This window comes from Podarcis filfolensis (genome assembly GCF_964270895.1).
Source record: "Podarcis filfolensis genome assembly, chromosome: 3".
Taxonomy (NCBI): Eukaryota; Metazoa; Chordata; class Lepidosauria; order Squamata; family Lacertidae; genus Podarcis; species Podarcis filfolensis.
Window position 1 is genome coordinate 65743621 of NC_139606.1, and position 14067 is coordinate 65757687.

The following is a 14067-nucleotide window of genomic DNA, read 5'->3' on the forward strand; positions in this document are numbered from 1 at the left end:
GTTTGCAATATATAACCATTCACTTTTAACTTATACAAAAAATATTTAGATTTATATAGGAGGAATTCAGCACTGTGCTAAGGTGAGTCTTCCCAGACAGGCCTATCCCCCTTCTCCTCCTGCTATGCATCATTCAGAGGGTTATTCCAAGTCAGTTTTAGGGGTAGAGGGAGGCAAGCCCCACTGAATGTCTCCTGTTGGTACTTATTAGGTGAATCCCACCATATGTATTTTTATCATGGGAATGGACTTTCTGGTGGACTTTTGCATTTCAAGGATTATTTTGAAGATGTTCAGATTGAAAATAATTTTATGTTCCCTAAAATGAGGGTTCTGTGAATCAAGGACAGAAGCAGAAAGGTTTGTCCCATCACATCTCAACCTGAAGCATGAAAAAGGTGTCTTGAGCTAAGATCCAATTCACAGATTAGTTAACAGGCATTTGTAGGATGATCACCTCTTCCCTGTGATGGCTGCACATAGTCTAGGACCGTGCTGGCGTACAGCTCGCCTGGGCCCAAGAGCAAGCCTATAGGCTATATTTTTGCAATCTGTGGACTGAAGCAGACAACCACTAACAGTGCAATGATTGCTTGAAAATCTGCCACACCTCAGCTGGTAATCCATGGAAAGCAGCAATCATCTGTCTCCACTCTCACAATTATTTATCATTTATTTTGTTTATTATAGCCTGCCTTTCCTCAAAAAAGCTCAAGGCACCTAGCAGCAAAAATAAAACCACAACTTAACAATTCAAAATGTCACTTTTGATTTAATACAAAAGCATGAAAACATTAAAATAGCAGCAGAAAACAGTAAGACACCAAAAATAGCACAGCAAGTAAAAATTAAAATTACTCAAAAAGCCTCCCCTTTCTAAAACGCCTTTCTAAAAGGGAATTCCACAGCTTAGCAACTGCCACAAAGAATGCCCTCTCCTAGGTCACAAACACACATACACACAAATGTTCAGGGGCAGCAGAATTACCAAGAGTTGGATAATCATGAGTGAATCAACTATTCAAATGCAAGTAGTGCCACTCCAGAAGGGATACCATGGCTGATGGTCTGGAAGGCAACTGAGAGACGAAGGAGAATCTGGGATCCCGACAAATAGACATTTTGGAATCCATTTTACTGAAAGTTTAGGATCAGAGTCCTAAGAGACCAGTGTGTTCTTCGGAACACTGGGAAAGACTAGGGGAGCATGGGCTGCCTCTACCCCCTGGGAAATGCAATGTGCATGGGTTTCAGAGTTCCTGGCCTGGGTTTTAGGAAGCTGAGGGAGATCTGCCAGGGAACCAAGCAAGCTGCTTTGATCTTGGGCAGAACAAGCCCCCTGAAAGCTAGCCTCGCTTCCCCAAACAAGTTGTGAGCAGGTTGTACCAAGGAATGCAGGATGCACAAGCTCAAGGTGTTTTAATGCATCATCGGGTTCCCATCTGGGCTGTGAGAGTGAGTGGAAGGGTGGTGGCAGCAACTACCAGGCAGTAAGACCTGACTGACAGCACTGTAGGACAAGAAAACGGGTGCAAGAGGCTCTCCTGAGCACACACAGCCTTCTTCACATTGGTTGCTCAAAACTGTAGATATAAACAGAGCCCATTCCTTGTCTGGAAATATAAGCAGTTGTGTAGATAGAGGGAGCTTAGTTGAAATCAGAAAATCAGTGCAGTGTAAAGGTAAAAAAGGAAAAGGACACCCCTGGAGGGTTAAGGCCACTCAAAGGCGACTATGGGGTTGCAGCGCTCATCTCGCTTTCCGGCCGAGGGAGCTGGCGTTTGTCCACAGACAGCTTTCCAGGTCATGTGGCCAGCAGGGCTAAACCGCTTCTGGTGCAACGGAACACCCTGACAGAAACCAGAGCGCACGGAAATGCTGTTTCCCTTCCTACCGCAGCAGTACTTGTTTATCTACTTGCACTGGTGTGCTTTTGAACTGCTAGGTTGACAGGAACTGGGACAGAGCAACGGGAGCTCACCCCATTGCGGGGATTCGAACCGCTGACCTTCTGATCTCAATGGTTTAGACCACGGCTACTAGTAGAGTCAGAAGCTGAGTCTGGAATGCAGAGTGAGCTAGACCAGAGAGCCAATTTCTTGGTGTTACCAGTTTCTGCTCTTGAACTGGCTTTTCTTTGGCAAATAAATGATGAGTTGTGTTTGGTTGAAATTCTATAAAGTACTAGCAGATGGAGCACAAAACAAACAGTATAGGTTCCAAGCTGAGAGTGTGGGTTGTTTTTTCCCTCATAAAATCATTTAATTATTTAAATCAAACATACTTTTCTCTGCCGTAGATATCATAAAATGATTGGGCCACACCACATTCTGAACATTTGGGAGGCAGAATTAATCCATTATCTTTCCTAGTTGCACAGGCTCTTTCTCCAGTAACTTTGTAGGTGGAAATATAGCTTTACAATACCCACAGCTGATCTCTGTTGCTTGCAGCTGAGTTCAGTAGCTGTATGACTATCCTGAATCTGAGGATAAACCAGCTTTGAATAAAACCAAAAACTAAAGAGGTAAAAGACTCTGCAGTAAAACGCTCATTTCCCAAATACAAATATTTAAGAGATGCAAATTGCCTGTGAGATAGGGGAATGAACTTGCACTCACACAATGTTGCATCCAATGTGTTACGCATTATTAGAGATGTGCATTCCACATAGGATTTTAGCCTTAATTTCAGATGTTAGATAGGCTTACTTTATTTCTCCTTGACTTTGCATTATGTTGTTGACATTTTATAGTCTTTTGAGGGCACCAAGCTGTGGAGCTGTTCTTTCAGTGATCACATCTGGTTTCTTGGCACAGCAGTTACTTTGTTACAGCGTTAGTTTAGGGAGCCTCTCTTGGGGTCAGCTTGCTGATGGGCTGCTTTGTTTCTCTTCCACCATATTCATTCCCTGGACTTGCTTTCAAACTCATTTTTCAGCTGCTTACAGAGAAAAAGGTTGATCTCCCCTTAGAGCAGAAAAAGCAAGGAATGATCTGATGCATGAATTTGATTAGTATCTGCAGCCATATACGTGCTACTGCATCTCCATTATTGCCAGAAACAAGTTCACACACTTCCTTGCTGTACTCAAGCCTCAACTACTCCATAGTGAATTGGTACCGTATTTTTCACCCTATATGACGCACTTTTTCCCCTCCAAAAATGAAGGGGAAATGTGTGTGCGTCCTATGGGGCGAATGCAGGCTTTCGCTGAAGCCTGGAGAGCAAGAGGCGTCAGTGCGCACCGACCCCTCTTGCTCTCCAGGCTTCAGGAAGCTATCCGCAAGCCTAGCGAGCCCGGCGAGAGGTCCTGCCGGGCGCGCAAGGCTTGCGGGCGGCAGCCTGCAGCCCAAAGCACGGGAAGCGCTCCAGAGCACGCCCCGTGCTTCGGGCAGATGTCTGCAAGCCTTGCAAGTCCTTGCAAGGCTTGCGGGCAGCAGCCTGTTCTGGGGGCTGGGGTCGGGGGAAGCTCGGGCTTCCCCCACCCCAGTCCCGCGGCTGGGGGGGAAATATATTTTTTTTATTTCCCCCCCAAAAAACTAGGTGCGCCCTATGGGCCAGTGCACCGTATAGGGCGAAAGATACTGTAAATCTTCCTCAATCCACCTATTAGGTGTTTAAAACCATGCATAAAAATATAAGAAGTTAAAGTTTTTATTTTCCCTGTGTTATGACAATATGTAAAATATGTCTTCTGTTTGACTTCACCTTTTAAATTGTATGGTATGCACAGCTTGCTTTCCACAAAAATCACTAAGAAATCTAAATAATAAAGTTACATAGATGAAATTTTATGCTCAAATGTAGTAAAAGAAATGTATGTGAGTCCCTAGATTCACAAGGGATCAGCAAGCTAACATCTTACATCCAGTATCTCTCTCTCTCTGTATGTATGTATGTATGTATGTATGTATATGTGTGTGTGTGTGTGTGTGTGTGTGTGTGTGTGTATATATATATATATATATATATATATATATATATATATATATATTCATTCATGTGCCAGAAGATTATTCTTAAGAAGCTCAACTATGCTCAACTGTGATGACAACTTTTTCCTAATAAGCAGAAAGGCCTCTGAGCACAGAGGTTTTTGTTTGTTTGTTTTAATCTGAACATACTCCCAAGTTGATTGTGGTCTCTGCACATCTCTCTTGAGCTTATAAACAGCTGTAGGGAGCCTGCGTAAGATGGAATCATCAGAAACAGTAGAGAACCTTGAGAACCTCTGGCTTGCTTTCCGCCAGAATTAGAGAGCTCCAATCTCCCTACTGACCAGCCAGCCGGAATGAGATCACAGGAGAAAGAAGCTTCCTGGGATTAACACCTAAGCCACAGATGACCATCAAAAGGGATCCCAAGCCTAAGCCATTTCCCTCCCAGTTTTTTGTGGCCATCACCAACCTTGCTCTTTTCCATTCTACATATATGTTAAAGAAGTTCTGGAAGGAGATGGAGTTTCATTTTAGCTTTTGGAGGAAGCAGGAAAAACCACACAACCCCTCCCCGACACTTTCTTGATGTGCTGCTTAGGAGAGCAACAGGGGAGAGGTCTTATGTTGCACTGAGTAATGTTCCCAAGGTATCCACAGCTTGCAGAGCACTTGTGTCCTAGGTTTTTGTCAGGGTCTCTTCCCTGGTGACAGGATAGAGACCTGCCTGCTTGTTCCTTTTACCTCCCTCTGCCCTGCTGAAAGGATGCTTGTAAGTGATATAATGGACTCATTTCACTCTGAGGATGGGCTCATGGCCAAACTGTATCCAGATTTAATGGTAATCAACACTGTTTTTCACCTGTATTCTGTAACAGTGACAAATTCTCCATTCCTGTTTCTGTTTTTTAAAGTTTGAGAGAAAACAAATGGATGATTATTCATTCTTTTTTTGGTGTGAATCAGGACTTCATTCAACAGCTAGGCCAAAGCTTGTGTATCAAAACATAACTCAAAAGCAAAGTGAATAAGATCAGGTGTCTATTTGCATATACTGTATTGTAAAGAAACAAGGCACACAATTCATGTAATACACTTCATAGCTGATGTGCAGCTCATGTATTTTGTACTCAGGTATCATAGCCAAGTACACACAAAAAAACCTGAGTGCAACCCTACAAGGGCTTTGCCAGGAAATGGTAGGTCTGTTAATTGCTTCTGTTTCGAGAAGTAATGTCCCACTCAATTACCAAAGCCTAATAGTGCATGGCCTGTGGCAAAGAATTTGGTATTGATCGGTGCCAAATGTGGCTTTTCACTTTGCAAAAGTCTAAGAAGCAGGAATAGATTGTTGTTTTGAATTTCAAGTTCTTAGCTGTCATTCATCAAAATAAGGGCAATCTCTTAGCAAACAAAAAGGCATTATCCAGCTATTGACACCATCTCTAGATACAATGAACACATCAGCAGGATTTTAAAATATAAAAATAGATTTCAGAAGTCTGTTTCAAAAGCCTGCGTCTGCAGAATGACTGAAAACAATGTTAATTTTTCCATAAAATACTGAACCCCATTTATCAGGCATACTTACCAGAGGAAAAATAAATTGTTAAGACCACTGGCCTCTTATTTTCTAGCAGCAGCTGTTTTGCTAGTGGTAGCAGCAGCAGCAGCTCCTCATATAACATGTTTTATGATGAATGCAAGCAAAAGCCAACTTTGAAATTCCAGCACTGCCTTGTACGCATAAAACATAAAACCAATTTAAAATAACATAGCTGTTCAATGTGAGTCGTTCTCCCCCCGCCACCCCAGTTCTCGAAATACATTCCGTATGAGTACCAGGGCCTTGTCTGTTGATTTCTCCTTGACTTGCCCCCAAGATGTTTTTGATTCACCAGCTGAAACTGGTACAAAGTATGAAATTATAACTGCATATAAAATGTAGGTGCAAGGTGAGCAAAAGTACAGGTATGTGCATGCATTATTTTAAAGCCATGTGATGCCTGTTGTAAAGACCTTTGTAGGTAATCTTGGTCTGTGTCTCTTGCAAGAAATATGATAAATTGCAAGCCTGTACACAAGATACATAAAGTATCAGTGTTTCATTCCAGCATGGCCCAATTATAGGGTGAGCAGCTATTTCAACAGATAAAAGTAGTAATTGCCAGCCTGCTTGGTCAGTGCCAAAAGGTTTAGCCTATGGTAGGAGTGGGAAAACGTTTTGGCTCCGTGGGCCATAATACCATTATCAGGATCTGCCCCATGAGGCCACCCACCTATCAAAATCTTTTGTGCTTCAAGTCTCCTTGTGCGCCTTTTTTAAGTCCCCCATTCTCAAGAGGCTTCAAAAAGGGAATATAGTGAAACTAGCAAAGGGTTCTCCAAGTCTTCCCCCTTTAAGTCCCTGATCTTGGAGGCTTAAAAGAGGAGCAGGAGGAGAGTCACAAAGCCTGTACCAAGTCTCTCTTCCAATTTAAGCCTCCAAGAATGAAGGGGGAAACTTGCAAAAGGCTTTAAACAGGCCTCACGCTTCTGTTTGAGCAGTTTTAAAGCCTCTCTGAAGAAGATTGCATGAGACACCTATTTTGAAATGAATTTTAGGGATTTAATTGTCACTCAGCTGATGAATGTGATGCAAATTGTGTTGCCTTGGCTGTTTAGTCTTGTTCCTGGGAACAAGATCATGTAGCCAATTCAGAATTAAACCCTGTCCTCCCATCCTGTTAACATCAGTTGATGGGTCTGGGCATAGTTTTTTGGGGGAAAGCCTTGTGAGCCAAACTGGATGCCTTGGCAGGCCAGGATTGGCCTATGGGTGGGTTCTCCACCCCTGGCTTATGGTTTCATGTTTTTTTCAGGCATTAAGTATCATTCGTTGCTGAGAGCCAGTGTGGTGTAGTGGTTAAGAGCAGTAGTCTCGTAATCTGGGGAACCAGGTTCGCGTCTCCGCTCCTCCACATGCAGCTGCTGGGTGACCTTGGACCAGTCACACTTCTCTGAAATCTCTCAGCCCCACTCACCTCACAGAGTGTTTGTTGTGGGAGAGGAAGGGAAAGTAGGATGTTAGCCGCTTTGAGACTCCTTCGGGTAGTGATAAAGCGGGATATCAAATCCAAACTCTTATTCTTCTTTGATGAAACAATAAACTATGGTAAAGTGTCAATGGACACTAAAGCTTCTGAATTCTTCCCTCAGCCATATGTGCCCAAGGCTCACTTAGGCTTGTTTACAGTTTATTAAGATGTCTAAACATGGCCTTGGGGGACTCGTTTTAAACTAGGGTTTATTTGTTCAAAATTGTTGGTTGTGTTGATAAATTTGCTATGGTCATGTCTTAATTTGTTCCACGGTCAGCATTGGGCATCTGCTTTCACTACTAAAACCTCATGTTCTCTTGAGGGGGTGCAGAATTCATTTCCTTTACCTGTGCATAATTACAGAGAGTTCACACACAACAAGAAGAAGGGAACAGACTTCCAGATCAGAGGGTGACTTCTGCAGCCCAACTTGACCCTGGTATCTTTCTTCCTAGAAATTAAGCACTGATTATGCCAGCAAACCTATCAATGGCTATGCAGTGTTTCACATACTGCAACCTGATGACACTGAGTGCATTAGTGAGCATAAGTGTTTGTCAAACTTGTTTTCATGGCAGTCATGCAACTGTTAAACCAGGTTGACAAAAAGAAGTTGAAATCAGAAAAAAGCTGTATGAATCAGTTGCTAGAGATGTTGGAAAAGGAGTGAAATCTTATTTCAGTAACACAATAAAATTCTGGTTTGGGCTAAATACACTCAGGATCAAGATGATAGACTTCAATAAATGTTGAACATTCTGTTGTACAAATTAAGATTTATAGAAGGATTATCCATGAGTTTGCATCAGTTTGGCCAGTTATGCTCTATTGACTGAAATTTTAATACACTCTTTAGCAAGCACTCTTTGTGCTTTTAATAAAAGAAATTCCAGCACAAATTTTGCCTGTTTTAGGAATTGACTGATGGCATATAGCATGTTCTCTTCGTGAAATCTCAGTGTTGTGAGTTCTCTTTAACTTGTAGCACAACTTGTAAGTCTTCTACTCATTTTAATAATGGTTTTATTCTGCAGGAACAAAAAACCCTGCGTGATAACTAACACTTCCCTTTCACTGAACCTGTCAGTGAAATGGAAGAGGCAGACCATTTTTGGTAACCCCATCTCCTCCTACACCCTCACTTCCAAATCTACTCTGGAGGAGCCCCCAACTCTCTACATAGCAGCTTTTTAGCAGAAAGTCGAGGGGGATAGTATTGCTTTCCATCAGCAGAGGTGAAGCATTTGTTTGTTCTTTTCAAAGGAGTTTACAGAATGAAATCTCTGGCAAGTTCTAATTTAGTATAAAATAAGTATATTTCAGAGAAGAGATGTGTTGATCTCGCTGTATGCTATTGCATATTCCACTTGTTAAAGAAAAATAATTTTAATACATTAATCTGAAACGAGCACAAAGCAATTTTTTCTCCTGTGCAGAGAAGAACTTGCATATGCCGTATATTACGTGCCTTTCAGTAATTCACAGACAGATGCCACACAGTACTTTGGTATATTTTGCTAGCATTTGATAATGGCAGATTAATGTTTTGGTTTGTAATTGGTGAAGGAAGAACGAATGAATACCTAGAAATGAATTCCTAAGAATAACTTCTGTATATGAATTTCAGCACAAGGGGTTGGCTTTGAAGCAGAGTTCAAATACGCTCTTTAGAATGCTTCTTTATGCAAGCAGACTCAAAAAAGTTCTGGAATACTTGAATTCCATTGGGGGTTAAACCTCATTTAGGAGCAAACCAGGGCAAGCATGAAAAGACATTTGGGAACATATTAATCACTGCAATGTGTCTCCATGTATTCTAATATGTAAAGTAAACATACAGTAGAGTCTTTTTACTATCATTTTGGGAAAAGAAGTTAACCTGTAAAAGTTTGACACCCGAAAGTCCCATCCCACCCCCCATTCTCTTGCCTATTTCCTCTGTTCATTAAGTAGCTTGTGCTAATATATCATAGACACCAGGGGGAAGGGAATGTTTCTTTTCTGAAAAAATACAATTAAAGGGTGGAACAACATCTACACGTAACACAGTTCTTCCCTTAAACTATTGGATTTCTATATTAGGAATTCTAAGGTGGTTTGTGCAGCAGATAAAGGACAAAGTGAGGAAATTATTGTGGAGAAAATGATGTATGAACATAACTTATTCCAAAATGTGAGATGGAAATTAGTGCATAGGAGATGTAGGATTTTAAGCTTCAAGCATCATTTTCAGGAGGAATTGGTTTTAGCAGTTTTGAGAGTCAACAGTAGTTGCCAGAGTTTCTTATCAAATAAATAAACTATTTGTATAACAAAAGGAGGAATAGATACCAAGTACAGAATAGACAATGAAAACATAAATTACATCCCCAGCTGTAGGCACTTGAGGTTGCATCGTATTCCTGTTGAAGACCAAAGGGGGTTCTTTGTGATTTTTCTTTCAAAGATGCCCCAAGACATGCTTAAAAATATGGTTGGGGTTTTTTTTAGGTGTTGTATTTCAGGAGACTGCTGCTATCTTAGATTTACTCCCAGGTAATTGAGATTAGGATTACAGTTTAAGGCTCTAAATAACGTGGGACCCAAATACTTAAAGGAGCACCTCTGTATTGAGATCTGCAGGAGAGGTCCTTCTGTTGTCTAACCGCTGGGTAAAGCCTACAGTGACACAAGGTAGGGCCTTCTTTGTGGTGACACCTCATTTATAGAACTTCCCTCCAAGATACAACTGGCACTTTTGCTAACTGGTTTTTGAAGTCCTCTTCACCCAACCCTTTGAAGGGGGTTAATCTAGATGAGATCAACTGTGAGCTGCAGTGTTAGTTCTGGTTGTTATTTGCATTTTATTGTTTTAAGGTATTTATGTTTTGGATTGTAGCCTGTAGCACTATTTGGGCCTCCAGGACCATGTGCCAGGCAGGAGAGCAGGACTGCATATGTTTATCCATGTGTGCTCCTGCATCCCATTCCAGCTCCTCTTCAAGGCTCCCTGGGGTTGGAGGAATGTCTGCAGTAAGGAAGCCTGCCAAATGAGATCAGGGTCCCAGCTTACAGGGACAGCCTAGGCGTTTTTGGTAGGCTGTCCTATTGCAGGAGAGCCTTGGAAAGGGGCTGACACAGAGTGCATCAGTACAGACAGGATGTGTCTGTATGACCCCTCTCTTCCTCGTACATTAATAGTCATGTGGTATTGAAAACTCAGTTATTCATGCTTGTGTTATCACTTTATGCGATCAGAGAAGAACTCAGGTTTATAAACATTCAACAACCTATTAAATAACCATTAAATCTGTACAAAGCTGTAATGGTTTAAAATATTTTCATAAGTCTGAGTCTCCATTGTGATTCACCAAAAGCTTGCTGGTGTTTGCAAATCTGAGCTGAATTGCAAGCAAACTCCCTCTCCACATGTTAGTGTTTTGTTAGAAATCATACTCAGCAGATTTTTCATGGTTGTAACTTGAGACAGTTCAAACTTTGGTGGCTTCAGCTATTTTTTCCCATTGTGTGTTTTGTTCAAACTTCAATTCAGGTGACTTAAAGTTGCACTGATGATACCGTCTCTCTTTTGCAGCCAAGTAGTGGGTTAGCTGCAAACTTGCTATATTTTAATAACTTGGGCAGTTGGGACAGGATTTTACAACAAACTTAGGACCTATTAAAGCATTTCATTTTTAGGAAGCAGGGTGGAATGGCTCTTCCTGCCTCTCTGTTACTAGCCCTTTATCATTCTACAGTGGTGAAACAACTGAGGAGTACATTACTCCAACTTTTCATACCAAGTGGACCACAAGAGTACTTTGACATGGAACCCATGGGCTGCACACTTTGGGGGTGGGGCAGCCAAAATTTGACACTCCCCCCAGTCCTATGACAGGGTCCTAGAACCCTCTCACCTCCTTCCTAAACCTGAGAAAGCACTTGCTAGGCGGGAGGACTCTAGGACCATGTCAGAGCCTTCATTGTCTCCTTCTCAAAGCCCAGTGCCTCCTTACCCAGCTTTGGGAAGGCAGCACAAGGGCTTGCAGGGAGGGGAGGCTTCGGTGTTGTTGAGGGCTGCCAAAAATGGTGTTGAGGGCTACGTGTTGGACCGCCTTATCTTGTGGTTTCCAGGCAGCCATTTTAATTACCGTATTTTTCCATGTATAAGACTAGGTTTCCCCCCCTAAAAATAATGTCCAGAATTTGGGGGCATCTTATACATGGATAGATCTCCCTCATTTTCTTAAATCGGAGTCCCCCTTATACATGGGGGCATCTTATAGATGGAAAAATACGGTACTCCCTCTGCCCACTCTGCACCAAATAAAATGTAAAGTAGTTGGATCACCCATAATGGAGGAGTCATTGGTAAATGTTTGAACCTTAGGTAACTGTTAGGAATACTAGAGTACTAGTATCCTACAAACTGAGATTGACACGTTTACCTTATTTAGATATTGCACAAACAGCAAAACTGAAGTTCACACTAGTACATTATGCTGATCTTTACTGGATAAATACTGAGGCAGACCACTTTCTCAGTCTTGTCATTAGTTTGTTTGGTTAAAATTGTTCTGAGAAGTTCTATTTTAAAATATTAAAATGTGAACGTCTAGGATTACAGTTTGAAAAAAATAAGACTTGAAAACAGATTTATAGTTTCAGAGTTGCTTTAAATTTCATTTGGCAAAAGCAAATACCTAGGCATTTTTCCTGTTCCAATAAGCTTACCAAGCTTAATAAATTCCAGAAGTTCAAATCTTTTTCCCCCTGCAAGAACAGCTGGAGTGTCCTAAAAGTATTTGTGACTGCTTTTCTAATGTAACTCACTCCCCTTTGATTTTTGGTCCTTTGAATTCTTCAGCTTTTTTGTAGTTAACTTGAATGGGTGCATTTTCTTCTTATGATTATGCCTCATTTCTCCATGTTGCAGATGTCTCGTTATTTTATAAAGCATCAAATTATGGTATTAAGTAATAAATCAAAGCACAAAGAAACATTGTAGAAATCAGATGTCACTTCTGGCTCTTAGAATTGCTGAAACAAGCATCTAATTTTGTATTTTTTTAATGTGTCACCTCATTCACAATATTCAAGGCAGCTTCTAGAAACAAATTTAATAATAAAATATAAACATATAAATAATTTTGATAACTTGCCTATGGAAGGTTATATTTCAACTTCATTGAGATAATAAATGTGGTACATGTCCTTGTCATCTTCTAAATACCAGTAGATCTAATGTTTTAGTATCCACACCATACATCAAGGATGACTAACCTCTCTTTTGGACCTGTGGCCAACTCTCTATAGAGGACACACATCAAAAGTGGGTATGGCTGAAGCGTAAAGTATGGTGAGAACTGCAGTCTTCAAGGGTGCTTTCCAAAAGGGGACCTGTAGAAGCAGTCAGTAAATATATGTACAGTGGTACCTTGGTTCTCGAACTTAATCCGTTCCGGAAGTTCATTTGACTCCCAGAATGTTCAAAATCCAAGGCACGGCTTCCAATTGGCTGCAGGAGCTTCCTGCACTCAGGCAGAAACTGTCGGACGTTCGGCTTCCAAAAAACGTTCAAAAACTAGAACACTAACACTTACTTCCAGGCTTTCAGTGTTCGGGAGCCGATTTGTTCATCAACTAAACTGCTCGAGAACCAAGGTTCCACTGTATTATTATTTTTTTAAGTGACAAATTTATTTGGGGGGAGCCTTCTTGGCACTGAAGTATCACAGTGCAGGACCTACAAGACAGAAGCTACAGGAGAAGTCAGTAAAACTTTTAAAGTATTTTTTAAAATTAAATAACAAATTGGGGTGGGTAGTAGGGACACAGATAAAAAACCTATGGTGTGCCTGATGCAGGCCACAGGTTAGTCACCGCTGCCCATACATACATGGCTGCATATACACACCTTTAAAGCACATTCTTTCCCTCAAAGAATTCTGAGCCCTGTAGTTTACTCTTCGCAGAGTTACAATTCTTCACAAACTAACAATATCAAGAATTCTCCGAAGGATGGGAAATACACTTCAAATGTGCTTTAAAGGTGTAGTGTGTAGAGAGTATTTGTTTCGATCTCCCTTTTGTTAAAAAAGGGAGAAGTGCAATCTCCACACAACTAATGAATATTGCACAGGCAAAAGCACTCTGTTTCCCCCCTGCTGTAAGCTTAATGGGGGCCTTCATTTAAATTTGATGTGAATGTGTTTTTTCGAGGCTACTGGGCTTGGAAATTTGCTCATGGGACAAATTAGTACGGCTAACATTTTTATTAAAAACCTGACCCTTCTCTACGCTTTTTAACAGCAGTTTGGCATGCAGAAATGAAATAGGTGAAACTTCTCTTAATGCTGGTGATGGGTTAATATTTAGCTTCCTGGGGGCTTTGCAGATGTAATCCTGGGTCTCTCAAATTGTACTTTGTAAATTGGGAGCCAGAGCACTCCTTCTCCAACCCATCTTGTGCAGATTTTCTCATTCCTTTGTTGGCTTTAATCATGGTTTAGTATTACATTGACATTGGTGCTAATAATAAGCAATCAGGCTTTAACAAATAAATCTGTTTGCTGCAGCAGGTGTGGTCCTATTCTCTAGTAAGCATGATGAGCACCCAGCCTTTTCCCCAATTTTGAAGCTGCTGAGGTGGAATTGTATTGCCCAGTGATCCCTGCCACCTATTTGGCTCCAAAGTAGGGAGAAAGGTTGGGGATTGTTTGGCAGCTGCATAGCCAAGGTGCCCAAAGCACTTTGCCCAAGGAGAGTCAAACAAGTGGGGAATGCTGGTTGTCATGTTCTCAAGGCAGCAGCACACAACACAGCACATGTTCCCTTGGGGAAAGCCAGGGAGGGAACATGGGCTGCCCCATGTGCCTATGTGACAAGCAGCGTGCCTTCAGGCAGCATGATCCCAACCACACGGGAAATGCCCCAGGTGGGGGAGGCAGGCAACTACAAATTTTGGCTTGACAAGAAAGGGATAAGATCAATCCATTTTGCAAATACATTTCTAATCCTGGTATGTACTAGCCTACCTGGTTATGTAGTCCAGTCACTTTTCCATGCTT

The 14067-nt window shown here is 41.5% G+C and overlaps 1 protein-coding gene and 1 long non-coding RNA gene across 3 annotated transcripts in view; one reads left to right on the forward strand and one right to left on the reverse strand.

The window, feature by feature from the left end:
- UST (uronyl 2-sulfotransferase) overlaps nucleotides 1-14067 on the forward strand; it is a 112611-nt gene that overhangs the window by 84200 nt on the left and 14344 nt on the right. The gene's annotated exons all lie outside the window — the stretch shown is intronic.
- Nucleotides 1966-14067, reverse strand: part of LOC310760084 — a 65908-nt gene continuing 53806 nt past the window's right edge. The window contains exon 4 of one of the 2 annotated variants that reach the window (XR_014546744.1): nucleotides 1966-2969. This is a non-coding gene — a long non-coding RNA (uncharacterized lncRNA). Of the gene's footprint in view, nucleotides 2970-7082; nucleotides 12398-14067 lie in introns of those variants that run through there. The other variant, XR_014546745.1, reaches the window with a different exon arrangement.